Below are 11,879 nucleotides of genomic sequence, written 5' to 3'. Positions count from 1 at the left end.
CAATGGTCTCAGCCTGATGCCAACTATCCATTATTCTCTGAACTTACACTTTACTTGTGTCTAGGATAGAAAAGTTTAAAGTCAATTGCAACAGTAAAAATGATGACAGTAAAAATCATGACTATTCTTATTGAAAAACAGCTGCCCCTTGCTTCAACATCAAAGATACTACTGGTCTGTCCAAGAATTCAAGGCTATAAAGAGCAACTGATGTAACAAGAAATGTGTATCCTAACAACCAGAACAGGTAGCATTTCCAAAAGTATAATTCATTAGGTGGAGAACAAGAAGTTTTCTCTGTGCAAATTAAGTACAGAAGTAGAGTTAAACAAAAATTAAAAAGGATACTTTCCTGCAGAATTTCTCCAAGCCTGTAATATTGTGACATGTATTCTGAATCTTCTTAAACTTTTTACCACTGAATTCTTTTTCATAAAGTGCAACATTTTGTAGGGCTAGTGTTCCATGGAATACTTTTGGAATCTCTGGAATAGGCCATTAAAGAGAGTCTGAAATATGTTACTATCTTTTCTGTCACACATACATTCTTCAGTATTTCCTACTTGTCTATCGTAAGAATATTTTGCATAGTGTGATGTAAAATACAGAACTGCTATATAGAAAAGATATAGGACAATGAACACATTTCAAAATGCTCATTGGCATTATTATGCATATTTGCTACTTGGCTGAGATTTCACGCAATTCTGGGAAGGGCCCCTTTTCCAAAGCACTCGGTGATCTGGGGAAAGCATGAATGAACAAAACGAGGGGCTGCACAGGAGTGTGACTGCCACATCTGTTAGCAGCATATTTGGTAAGCCCTCCCCGTCACTATACGTATTCACAAATAATGACAAAGAAATGTCGTTCGTTCCTCCAGGCAAATGAAATGGAGGTGCAAATTAGAATCACACCTCTGTTCTCATTTTGGTAGCACTTCTTGTCTGGATAAACAACACTTACTCTCACTTTCCTACTCATGGCTAGTGGCCACCGTTAACACTTGCATCAGGGATCAGTCACAACAAATTACAGTTAAGTTTCACATGGCACTGCAGGAGGCAGCCCTGGCCCCAGGGGAGCGCCAAGTTCAGCGAGGCCCATTACCAATTTTGAGCTAACTAGCATTGGGGCTTGAAAGGCCCCTGTGTCTCAGCCACATGAAGTGGTTAAAATTCTAACAGTCTAAGTGGTATCTTAATATTTCTGTGTATGGTACTTTATTATTCTCTGCAGAAAGCAGCAGTGGGTAGCTGCTTGCAAAAAGGGTGATTTTAATCACCAATCATTTTCAAGAACACAAGAGATCAGTAGTACTCAACTGTGAAAGCTGTTTTACAAGGGGAAACTGCCTGAGTGCATTAAAAACACAAATAGATTTCATTTCAATTTAATTGCGTTAGATGCCAAACTTTTGAGTATGAATGAGATACACACACACAGACACAGACACACACACACCCCCCTCTACCTAGGGAAGATGAGGGACTGCAGACTCATTCCATCTGTAAATTTGCCCAATCTAACTGGGGGGGAGGGGCTAGGCAGAAAAAAAGGGGGTTTTATAACCTGGATTCTACAACGCTAGTTTGTTGGTTACCCAAGCACGGCAGAGTCCACTTTTTCTAGTGAAACACATAAGTGAAACCTGAAAAAAATGTCCATAGGATCCATGTAATTAATCTCTTCTGAAGAAAAAAAAAGTAAAATCAAATCTTAAGAAACCTTTAAGAATCAGCATAGCCATGAGTAAATATAAGGAATAAGTTCTGTTAAACATTCTTTAAACAAATTCGAATGAACTCAGTCATTATCAAGTTGATATGTTTTAGGGCACATTACTTATCTAAGGAGCCTCTAAGAGCTTTCTTGTGTGATTTTGATATTGCAAAATGGGAGAGAGGAATTGAGGTGCTTGATAATATGGATCCAGATTAGGACGTTTTTTCATTTTTTTTTTTTAAGAGGAAGGGATAGAGAGAAACATCAGTGCAAGAGAGAAGCATCAATCGGTTGCCTCTCATATACTCTCAGACAGGGATCATACGCATTAATACTGGGGACTGAACTCACAACCTAGTTTTGTGCCCTGATGGGGAATTGAACCTGCAACCTTTAGATATGGGACAATGCTCCAATCAACTGAGCCACACTGCCAGGGCAAGTTAATATGCTTTATTCCCATGTCAAACATGGATGGTTTTATGATGGTTGTAGGTCTTCTCTCCACAATGCTCCTATGGTAAGCTTCAGGTATCTGCTAGCTCTTCTCAAAGTAGAGAAAAATTATTAGAATACATCATTCAAATTTCCCCTCACTCAAACACCTTGGCACATCATTATAGGTGTCCTCTAGTATTTACAAGAAATCTCAGTGTAGAGCACCCACAAAAACCAATATTCACAATGCTATTAGTAGCAGCACTCAAGAATGGCTGGTGTCACACACCAAATGCTGTGCTAAGTACTGGATATGCATGATCTAACTGACTCCACACAAGAATTGTGGGTTTTATTATGCTTACGTTACAAACAAGGAAGTTGAGTTTTAAAGGGTAAAAAATTAGTTGCTCCAGGTAACAGAGCCACTAAGTGACACAGTTCAAACCCCATCCTGGCCTGCATGTGCAGATCTTTGCTGAGAAACTACGAGGGAGAGTGGAGGAAAATAAGACATGAGTAAATCTAGACAGGCCGTCAATGCTAGTCACCATAACACAGTACAACAGATTTCAGGTCAAGGGGGGAGGATGCAGAAGGTGAAGCTGGGGATGAGAAAAAAGGTCCCTTTTCCTATTCAAATCTCCATCTCCAGGCTCATCAGGGTTGGATGAGAGAAACAAGGCCATTTAAGGGAAAGGGAAAAGGAAGGGGAAAACTGAGAAAAAGGAAGCTCACTTTCATAAAATTATAAACTACCCAGGTTGGCTGACAGAAGCATGAGGTAAGACTAGGAAGGTAGGATTGGACCAGCTGTGCTCGAGATATGCTTTTCAAAAGAGCTGAACTCTTCCATAACACTGCCAATACCACTGCCATCAACACCTACCCCTGCATTTCCTCACAAGTCCCTTCCTTCCACTTCCCCAGTGCTTTCCCTTCCTCCTTCTTGGCCTAAGGCAAAAGCCGCTCAGTCTTCAAGTCCTCACCCAGCTCTGGAGTTCTCCTTCAAACACAGCTCAGGTCCTGTCGCCAGTCCTCACCTGCAAACCTGGCCCCACACAGAGCATTCATGGGCCACCGTGACTCTGTCCCAAGCCTCGTCCCTTGTCCTGTCTCTCATCATACTTTTTATATCTGTCAATTTAGGCCTCTTCTTAAAGAGCTGCAATGGCTTTAATAACACATAATTAACTCATTTCCTCCCCCCAACCTTGTTTCTCCCCACTTCTCCCCATCTCTCAACAAATGAGCAACTGAATGTATGTCAAAACCAAGTTCCAAATCTCACTATCATTCAAACTCCTACTTTTCTTTTGCTGATTTTCAAAATAATTTTTATGAAGATTCTATAGCCACTGATCCTTAATTGTACAGATTTTAGAACTGAACACCATCACCCCATCTGCTTTACATGGCCTAACTGATCTCCTTGCTTCCAATCTTCTCCTCCTCCCAATCCTTCATCCGTATTTTCTAAATTGATCAAATCTAATTACATAACTCCCATGCTTAAAACTCTGCAAGGGATCCCACCAGCCCAGGAAAACAAACACCTACTCTTTTTCTTTTTAAATTCAAAGAGTAAATTTTATTGTACACAAAGTAAAAGAATAACAAAATATAACATTAAACATATTTGTATTTATGCAAAGTTTTAAAGCAGGTGAGTCTTTTAAAAATTTTTTAATTAATTTATTCATTTACTGCTACTCTTTTTAATATGGTCTATCAGAATCTGGCCCCTGTTCACATCTGTATGTCTTGCCTCTTACTCCTCTCCCCCACCCCATTGCTATGCTCTAGTTAAAATGAACTATGGGTAAGCTCTAACCTCCCATCTGTCCTCTCCTCCCTCTGGAGAGGCCAGGCTCTGCACACGGCATGTCTCTCCCTGCTTTCCACTTGTGCCCCGTCACCTCTCAAAGTCTCAGCTGCTTTGTGACTTCTGCTAGGAAGACATACCTGTCTCTTCAAGTCCAAGTTAGAAGCTCCCCTTTCGTTCCTCTACAGATCCTGATATGCTTACCCTCCCCATTCTATATTGCAACTACCTTTTCATTTGTCTTTCTCATCATTGAGCTGTCATCACTGAGGATCTCATCATTAAATCCTTGCAATCTCAAGCATGAAAAAGTGAACAATTTTCCAGATAAGCCAATCCTATTGTATTTACTTATATTTGCTCCTTTTTCACAACTCTTCTGCCAATCCTGAAAAAAATGCTAAAGAAAATAAATGCTATTCATCTAATTTCCTCCCCTCTCCTTGTACTTCCTCTTAGAAAGCAGCCCCAGCTTTGGTCCCTTTGAGGGCCTGACAGACATTTGTCAGTGTGATAGTACAGCAGTGAGTTAACATGGTAACAAATGAGAGTGTGACAGGTGGTGACACCACGCACCTTTTTTTATGTGACTACGATATAAACTCCATTCACATTCTCAGTGGCACCTGGAAGCTTCCAGTTCACTGAATGAAAAATCAGATGGGAGAAAATACACCAGTGCTCACCTCTCTATCTCATACAGTTCCTCACTTTCTTCATTTCTCATGCATTCCTCTCTGTTATTTGACAGTAAATTATATGTGCATTTAAGGTTTCCATGTACCTCCAACAATGAGATGTGTGTTTTAAGTGGGACACAAGTAGTCGCTCAGTTGTTTGACTCATCCAATCAATGAAAATTAAGTCTTAAAAGCAATATACAAGTATGTATGTTGTCTTTCAATTGCTTAGCAAGAGGTAACTCTCCCTAGCACATATTCCTGATCACAAATAAACAGGCAAACACAGCACAAGTCTAATAAGGCACTGTCTCTTTAAACTGAGTGGTAAAGAACTTTCAGATGGATACAATTACACCCGCTCCCCACTGAGAATGAAAAGAGAGGAAATGATGCAAAATAACACCGATATATTTCAATGGTATTTACATTGTAGCTTGTAAACAATTTCTAATTCACTTGCCTACACACACAGTTAGCCACCAATCTAGATGCAAAGAATTTAAGCCCAACCAAGAAACAGGAGGTATCAGTTCTGACCAGAGGACATTTATTTTGGCCGCTCACATCTGCAGCCCTTTTCCTTCTGCGTATCCTTTCAGAGCCAAAATGGGAAGGGCACTAAGTTTTTGGACCTAAATCCATCACAGTGATTGTAATAAGCTGAACCATCCACAGCATCCTTCCTTAGAAGGGAGCTATCAGTTTCAGGATGAAGAACTCTGTCTGACTCATGTGGAGGCAAGTCTAGAAGTAAAGGAACAGTCTATTACACACGGCTGACTTCCTTCTGCATACCCAGTGATGTCCAGGACTGAGCCAGTCACCCTCAGTTTAAAAGCAAAATATCTAAGTGGATGTGTGCAGGCTGGCATTCAAAAGGCACCTGGTATTCTTCTGGGAGCCCAACCAAAGCATGGGATCTCCATGGTGTCATCTTGTGCTGCTGATGAGTTTACTTCCAAATAATCAGAATGATGAGTAACAGTGAACACAGTGGAGGTGGAAGGCAAAACTACCTCTAAAAATCTCAGAATCCAAGTATATAAATTTCACAACATCAGCCTTGATGACTACGCTGCATGAATCCAAATGCTTTGAAGGAAAAGTCTCCCATACCTAATGCGTGTGGTCTAAGAGGAGGTTAATCAACTGTGGCCTGCAGGCCACGTCTTGCCGGACACCTCTCTTCAGGACAACGTCATGGCCACTCACAAACGATCTATGGCTGCTTTTGTGTCACAATGGAAGACCAGAGTAGCTGGGATAGAGATCCATGGCCTACAAGGCCATATTATCTGGCTCTTTGTGGAAAAAGTTTGCTGATTCCTAGGCTAGAATGATGAATCATTCACCAATCCTTGCTCTACACAAAACCAGGCTTTGGATCAAAATTATTTTGTCTCGATTCTATCATTCTTCGCTGAAGACCCAGTATTTAAGGCTTTCGGTTGGCCCAAAGACAGCACAACCCTCCACTTGGAAACGCTCTAGGAACGGGTCCAGGTGGCAACCCTGCAGATCTGAGCAGATGCCTATTTTTCTTCTGCCCATGAGACAGATGGCCCTGAAAGAGGGGAGAAGAATTAGTCCATGAGAGAGAATTCTCTGTGCAGCACTAATTTTGGAAATACATCCTGATCCATCTGGCCAAAAAGGATTCCTTAGGAGTACCTTTGCTATTTGAATTTGCTTAATATTCAGGAGGGAAACCCTAAGTACCAAGGCTAGAACCTCACGTATTTGCTATCAGAATGTCAGTAAAGCATTTCAACTCTGCCACTGAGACAGGAAATCACAAATAATTCCAAGGACAGAGGAGAATTCTAAGGATCAAGACCAGAAGCGCTACCCACTCATTTATAGATGTCATTTCAAAGACCTTGTTCACTCCTCTGACAGTTGAAAACCTCTCAAGTGAGAAAAATACACCTGGGATTTGGGTCACATAGAGGCAGGAGGAGGACCACCCTCCACCTTCCGAGCAGCTTGCGCACCGGGGCACGGCAGCACTTCCCCTCCACGTCGACCACTCGAGCTCAGCTTTGACGTTCTGACCTCGTTCCAAAGCCTTTTCTCCCTGGGTAACAAGTCATGTATTTGTAAAGTTAATGAACTTAGATCTCATAGTTTTCCCCCATTTCATTCCTAATTCAGCTCCACAGCCTGTAGGGTGTACATGAGGTCTGCCTGGTCCATAAACAAGGAGTAGACAAAATTAAGAACTGACAAAGAAGAAAATTTAAGCAACTAGAAACAGGGGCATTAAGAAAACAACTGTGGATTCTTTTCATTCAGTATCAGTCCATGGAGTTTGAATTCTGAGGAACATGGGCTCATGTCCCAGTTCTACCATTTTCTATCTGGATAACCTCAGGGTTCCCATCTATTCAACTAAATGATAACCGAGTATCCATGGAGTTATCATAAGAATCAAATGAAAATGCATCTAAGTCGTTCAATAGTGCCTGAGTTACAGTGAGGCCTTAATATGTACTTAACAAGCATCACTGAGCCGAGTTCCTGCTAAGAGCACAAGTCCTATTAGAAACAGAAACAAAGGTGGACTGGGACAAAGTCACGGGGGACAGATAACTTTCTTGACGTTGTTGTAAGTCATCTACTGGGAGACAAGGAAGATTCTTCGTGAAAAGATGTTATCAAATTTTACATATCCACTGTTCCTATTATCAGGAACCCAAAACCACCTGTGGGGTAACTTGCAGGGCCACCAACACCGTTGCACCCAAGTTGCAACATCAAGGGAGGAGGAGATGCCGCCTCAAACAACAGAGGTCTCTGCCAGTGGTGCTGTGCCAGGTGAATCAGTCAAGAAATACTCACATGCCCAGCACTGTTTAGGTACTGAGTGGGTTGTGAAAGAATGGGTTCCTCCTACAAAGAAGGCACAAATCAGTGTAACACTGGGGAAACAGTATCACTGACCCTGATGCCATAAAGCACGTACCTTAAATTTAGTTTTATAAGATTTTCTTATGAACATACTATTAGTTTACAAAATCTAATGCAGTATTTTCCTAAAATTGGAACACATTTCATATGAAATCCCCAGACACTTGTATAAAATATAGGAGACAATGAACTAATAATAAACCAGCAGAGTCGATTTTCAAGAAAACTAGTCTGGGAACAAAAATGACAAAAGAGCTTTATAAACGAAAATCAATACTTGAATTGTATCTGGAAGCAAACAGGCAACCAGGACAGAACACAACAGCAGTGACTTCAGCGGCTGTTCATCTCCGAGCTCACCTCTGGGGCAGCATCCTGAAAGCAAAGCAAGACCATCCCACTCCCCTCAACAGATGCTTCTCTCTTTCCAAGCTTCGTGGTGTTAGGTTACATCTGAGCTCACTTTCATCCATGTTGTAAGCTAATTACAAAGAATCCAGAAGTGTGGGAATGAACTGGGAATACTGTAGGCTGCTGTACAAACCTTAGCACCATCTGCTGAAATATTAAGATGCTTGTTTAAAAAGTTGGCTTTCAGAGAAGGAGGTCACAGAACTAACAGTGGGGAAGTTCTCTTTAATAACTTATTTTACTTCTCCTTCCTGCACATAAGCAGTAGGGCACTGGGCCAAAGGTGAACGGTCCAGAGATAAAAAAGACCACCTTTGCTCACTGTCTTCTTGGGGACCAGGTGCCAGCAGGAGAGATCCTACAGCCTATTCACCAAAGGAATGAGATATGCCTCCAAAATAGCAGCATGTCTGCATATTTCAATGAGCGATTACAGTTACTTGGGAAAATATATAAAAACATCATTAAAATCCCTTTCTTTTTTATAATTGATTGGCACAGAGACATTGCAAGTGCATATGTACTTAAGGAAGACACCTCCCCCTGCAATCGGGGACTCATGGGATGTGGGGGCTCCCTTTGCAGGCTGGGTATTTCTCAAACAGGGGCAGTCGAAAACGGCCTCAGGTCTGTAGACAAAGATCCGACCAAGAGTCAGAGTCCAGGGAGCTTAGCTAAGGGAAGCAAAGAAAAACCTTGCATGATTTAATGTCACTGTTAGAAGGCCCAACACAATCTCGCCAGCGGTCAAGATCTGAACAGTGATAGCCCCGGGACTTTGTACTCTCTCAGCAAAGGGATACCATGCTCATTAGCCCCTGCTAGTCTCCAATGACAACAACAACAATGACAGTAATAGTAACATCAGCAGTCAACCTGTTTTGAGCATATACCATGTACCAGACACTATGCTAAGGGCCTCATCTGTTATATGTTAATTCTTATAACAATCTGAGGCAGGTATTGTTATCTCATTTTATAGGAGAAAAAAACTGATGCTTACAGAGAATAATGACCTTACCCAAGAACTCCTCAGCCAGGAATGGATACAGCGACTCTGTCTGACCACACGTAGATCCACTGTGCTACAGTAGGGTGGACAGGGCCTCACATGGGCCCCTAAATGAGTGTCATCAGAAGGATGTAAATGGTAATGAGGAAGACAGGGATCTTCCAAGAATCCTGGCAGCCCAAGTTCAAGAGTCTTCATTCATGTGCCATGAATGCTGGGACTCAGCTACTCTATCTGCTCTTCTACCCTCTACCAACTTGCTTCCACTCTGTAAGGGCCACAGGGCACTCCCTGGCTAGCCTGCAGGCTGACTGATTGAGGCAGGTACCAATGGTCCAGTGGAGGCCAGGTACGAAAGCCTGGGTCGCAAGGGCTGCTGGGACCATGACCTTAGCCTGAGTTACCAGAGAGGGAGACAACCTTGAAGAGGCTCTAAGTACGGCAGGTCCCACGCTGCTCAAAGCAACTCTGCATCTGTCTTTGGATGCTGCCTCACACTTTCGACTTTCACAGAGATTATTTATACCCAAAAGGGCAGAGAGAATTACTGCTCAGTCCCAGTGCTCTATGCATAGTGATTATACAGTTAAACGAGTATGTACATGAAGGGCTTTCCTACTGTTAAGTACAAAAAGTACCCAAAAAAGACAGGCTGGTAACTTATGAAATATTTTCCTCCCTCTCCTTCAGTCTGTGTTTGTTTCAATGCCCTGTTTATCAGAATTTAAAAGCACATAAGTTCTGATCCCCACTTACCAGGAGGCTGGTCATTTTTCATCATTATGTAGAGAGGTGGCTCCGAGTTTAGCTCGACCATCTGCCGTCCCTCACAAGCCTGAGGGGTTCACAGCAGGAGCAGGAGAGTCCGCCAACCCTTTCCAGCAGGCTCACAGGGCAGGGTCGACAAGCCACTCCCCAAGCCAGGGGACCAGACCCACACACATGACTAGATAGAGCCAGACACGTGGGTCAGAGAGGTCACAGTGGAAGAAAGTAACTCTCCAGGATGAAAAATGACATTTACTATCAAAGACACAAGTGTTTGCAATGGACACTACCTTCCAATTCCAAAGCTCTGTCCAGCAAAGAGGCTAAAAACATTCTTAACAGTAAGAGCTGCTTTTCATGTACACAGAAAACTAAAGATTTAGTGAACATTAAGCTGCAACATAAAAGATCGATAAACTTTTACAGCAAGCATGATCAATGCACCAGAAAGAATACTTAACTTTAAAAATAGCAGGGCATTTAAAAACTTTTTCCTAGTATTAGGCGAGAGTCTGAATGCTAACACATTTCATCCAGGGAGTCCTCAGCAGCACAAAGCTTCGTGCCAGAGACAGTGTGTACAGCATGGGGGGAGGGGAGAAAAGTAAGGGTGTATTTTACATGCCTTTTGATAAAATGCCACGATTCTCAGATACTCTGCTTAACAATGTCTGCAGCCTCTTTTCAACACACTTCTAGCAAATGAGTAGGGCACCTCCTCAAAAGCCCGCCAGGTCTGGAGTCAACACGAGTGTGTGTTTGATCAGAGGCTCTGCCATTGACCGAGTTTCAGATTCTTACCCACCCACTCCCATTTGTAAATGAGTACATCAGCACCTGTCCTATCTATTTCACAAGATTATGAGAATCAAATAAAATTAGATATTTAAAGCTTTAAAACCCTGTCGTAGGCATTAGGCATTTTCATTTTTAATGGCTGCAATGAACTCAAATCTATTTTGCCTAGCTCTCAACAACATAAGGCACTTGTTGAGAATGGGTTCCAACTCCATGTTCAAACCCAAATTTAAAACTCCACTCTGCAAATAAATCTTGGGAACTGATTTAAGCCCAATTCCTCAGATATAAGAGTAGAACATATACACCTTATTTTATAAAAACGTGTGATGCCTCACACAGCACCAGGGTAACAGCGGACACTCCAGGAAACACTGGTTTTCTTCTTCTAATCCTATGGTCTCTGAAATAATACTTCTGGAATCATCTGACAAATCTGTGATGCCATAGTATCTTGCCATACAATTAAGTACATATATATGCCATGCCCAAAATAAACACTAACACAACTTTTTCCTAGGATGTATTTTCCAGGAAACAGCCTTCCAGTTTTTTGCCATTCTTGCATTGCTCCAAAAGTAAAAGAGGTCAGGACCAAAGAAATGAATGGGGAGTGCAGCTTTCAAAGTCCTGATGTCAGTCATATAGGAACATCCCCCTTAACAGTTACTTCATATCTCTATGAATGAGTAACTCTGTGTAAACCAGTTAGCTGAAAACGCAGGACAAGTGAGTAAAAACATCACTTACCCAAGTTTCATTTTGCAAACTGAAAAAAGAAATTTGCTGAGTATCACACCCATCACAAGTAGTGAAACAATTTTTTTCTTTTATTAAGACATCAAATACTTAAATATGATAGGGGGAAAATCTTATAGAAAAAATTTTCTTTGGGGGTCTGTGTGAATTTTCCAGTGCCACTGCTGTAAATTTCATGATACAAACAAGGATACACTTAAACTCAAAGAGTTTTCATTTTGACACAGATGCAAACATACCTACTAAAACCTGTCCAATATCCACCATCCTGCAGATTTAGCAGTCTTGCAAGGGTAGGGGGTTCAGGCCTTTCTGACCACACTGATCAACAGAACTGCCTGCAAGCCTCAAAGGGTACCCATCCCCTCAGTGGGTAAGCACAGAAACCCACCTTGAGGCACAGCAGCAGGCAGCCGACTCCTGCTTGCACAGAAACGGCCCGACCGTAAGTCACTCTAGAAAGGCTGGTGGGGGGTGGCCACGTCCCTTGCTGAGTTCCAGTCTGACAGCTGTAGTTGGCAAGGGGAGGGATAAGTTACCAAGTTCTCAA

Source organism: Phyllostomus hastatus, unplaced genomic scaffold, assembly GCF_019186645.2.
Source record: "Phyllostomus hastatus isolate PE091 unplaced genomic scaffold, TTU_PhHast_1.1 phas_contig_34, whole genome shotgun sequence".
NCBI lineage: Eukaryota > Metazoa > Chordata > Mammalia > Chiroptera > Phyllostomidae > Phyllostomus > Phyllostomus hastatus.
The sequence above is the reverse complement of the archived record's forward strand: the minus strand, read 5'-3'. Positions refer to the sequence as shown.